The following is a 2,650-nucleotide window of genomic DNA, read 5'->3' as shown; positions in this document are numbered from 1 at the left end:
TATTCTTTTATTTTTCTAACCTTCCAAGGTGCACATATCCACAATTGCATCATGTGTGCAAGGTGCACATATGCACATTTTAGGCATAATTAGGTGATTTTAATCAATTTCTTCTATTTTTGTCAACTTTTTGATAGTTTGAGTCATGTTTTAGGGTCATCTTAAGTTTCCATCATCATAAATATTGATATCTCTCTTTTGTGTATAAAAAATGGTGTCTTTTTCATCATTCATGGTCGAAAAGATTGCACCAAACCTAGTCACCTTCAAATATCAAGGGGCACCTAAGAAATCTTGGTGCACAGAAAAGCACTTTGAAATCTGGGACACCAATTTGGGGCATATCAACTAGAACTCCTTTTTAATATTGTGTATGATGCCCAAGGAGAGGTTAGCCATGGTGTCACCTTTGACCATAAATGGGTTAGTAAACGTATCTTCTCACCCGGTGTCATTTAAATCATTGAAATTGGTTATGGCTCTAGCACACTATTATGTGTTGAAAGAGAAAGTGGTCAAGAGTGTAACTAGAGAAATGGTCCTAGACATTAGAGCTTGAAACATTGAAAATGTCTTCCATCTACCATCGATAGATCAGTACCTACTGTTGAATAGTAGTTTTGCATGACTCTTAATAGAAGAAATCCTTTCAAATCTCTCACTTGAAAAGATGATGAATGACCAACTCCAAGGATTTGGATGGTTGTTTTTGAACCTATTAGGTAACTCAATTGAAGATAAATGTGAATATTCACAAGGAGGCCTTTTTTGGTACCCACCAATTTGCACAACTTTTTTGAAATGTAACCACAAAGGATGTAGTTTTTTTGTATTTTTTGTTTTATTATTAATGCAGCTATATGAATTCATATTTTAACCAAATATTTTGGAAAGAAAATAACAAATATAGAGTGACAAGAGATTTGAAACAAATTATTGAAAGGGAAATTCCTAATAGACATAAACCAAAGTAACAATAGGTCTGTGAATTAAATTATCAAAAGGATCTGGTAGCAAACCAATAAAATTAGGAGCAATGCTTCCTCAACTCCATTGATGCAATTTTCAATGGGAACTTGTATAATAACCAAAAGATGTTTCATGTTTCATTGAATCGCGAGGCCACAGAAAGTATGCTCACATGAGACAAAATGCTATGTAAGAACAATAGTGATCATTTCTCCAATTCATCACAACAATGGAATTCATTAACATAATACTAACACTAGAACTAAAAGATAATTATAAAAATGAAATAAAACCATTAGCTCCATTATTATTCCTGAACATTCATTCACAAAAATAACACACTCTAGCAATATTTACTACACTCAAAATGAGATCACCAATAGCATATATTATTGCATCAAAATATTAGCATGAGATCTCTTCTAATACAAACTCATGCTTCAAAATTTTAAAGAAAAATTATATACGTACAAATTGACTCTCTAAATGGTGCTAAGTAGGTTGTCTCCACCCTTGTTTCTATCAATTAATGGGTGCATGAGGCTTTACATGACTTAAAAGAATAAAATAAGAAGAAGATAAGAATATAGGAACCATGATATGATCAAGGGGTCATTGAGAGCTCTAAAAATGGAAGCTTAGCCTTCTCTTAGTGTCATTGGGAGTTGAACTGCTATCAAAATGTGTTTCTGATGCATGGAATGCTCTAAAATAGCAACTGGAAATTAACTTTCAGCACACCATGTCTTCTTCAATATTATTAGTGCACCTTGGAAAAAGTGTACCTTTGAAAAGTGCACCTTCAAAAAGTGCACCTTGGTGACAAGACCCAAAAATCCAAAAAATCTTCAAAGTGTCAAAACTAATTTCTAGCATCTGGGTTTTCTTCCTCTTTATGCCAAAATATCTTCAAAGTGTCAAAACTAATTTCCAGCATCTGGGTTTTCTTCCTCTTTATACCAAAATGATGTCTAGATGCTTTCTTTTGAATTTCTCTATCATCTTTATTACTTCCTTGGCCTCTAGTAAATATAATTACTCATATTTATTTCAAACTCCTTATTGATAGTTACTTATTTCTATCATCGTATTAGCAAAACCCTCAAGCTTAGAATCTAGTTCTAACAATGTTTCTTTTGTTTTGAATGCTTGTATGATGTCATCTTCAAATGAAGCATTTTCAAATGAATCCCTAAATTATTGAACAACTATTTTTACTAAGGAAAGTTGATTCCTTGACTCACTTCAAAAATATAAAGGCTTGCGACGTTGTAGTATTTATCTGCCTCCAAAAATTGATATTGAGCCTTATTCTTTATCCCATGAATATCTTTGTATAGTCCTCCCATCACTTTATTTCTTGAATATATCTTCTCTATCTAATCATCTAACTTATCTAATTCATTTTTTGATTATATCTCTATCATCATCTGGTACCTTTTCCCTTTGATAGATTTTAGTTCTTGTAAATCAGTGGCCCATGTACATACTTCATCCATCAACCCAAAATCTTCATTTATAATGGTAACCAATTTTTTGGCACTAGTCTAGATGTTGTACAGAAGGTTCAAATTACCTTATATTATTTGCACTCCCCTTTCCTCAAAATTGTGATGCCACCTTTGAAAGCATCCAAAAATGAATCCATTTGTGGCCCTTTCTCCTTTCTTTCCAATGCATC

The sequence above is a fragment of the Cupressus sempervirens genome, chromosome 1 (assembly GCF_028749045.1).
Source record: "Cupressus sempervirens isolate cs-2001-9-10 chromosome 1, ASM2874904v1, whole genome shotgun sequence".
In the NCBI taxonomy this organism is placed as follows: Eukaryota; Viridiplantae; Streptophyta; class Pinopsida; order Cupressales; family Cupressaceae; genus Cupressus; species Cupressus sempervirens.
The sequence above is the reverse complement of the archived record's forward strand: the minus strand, read 5'-3'. Positions refer to the sequence as shown.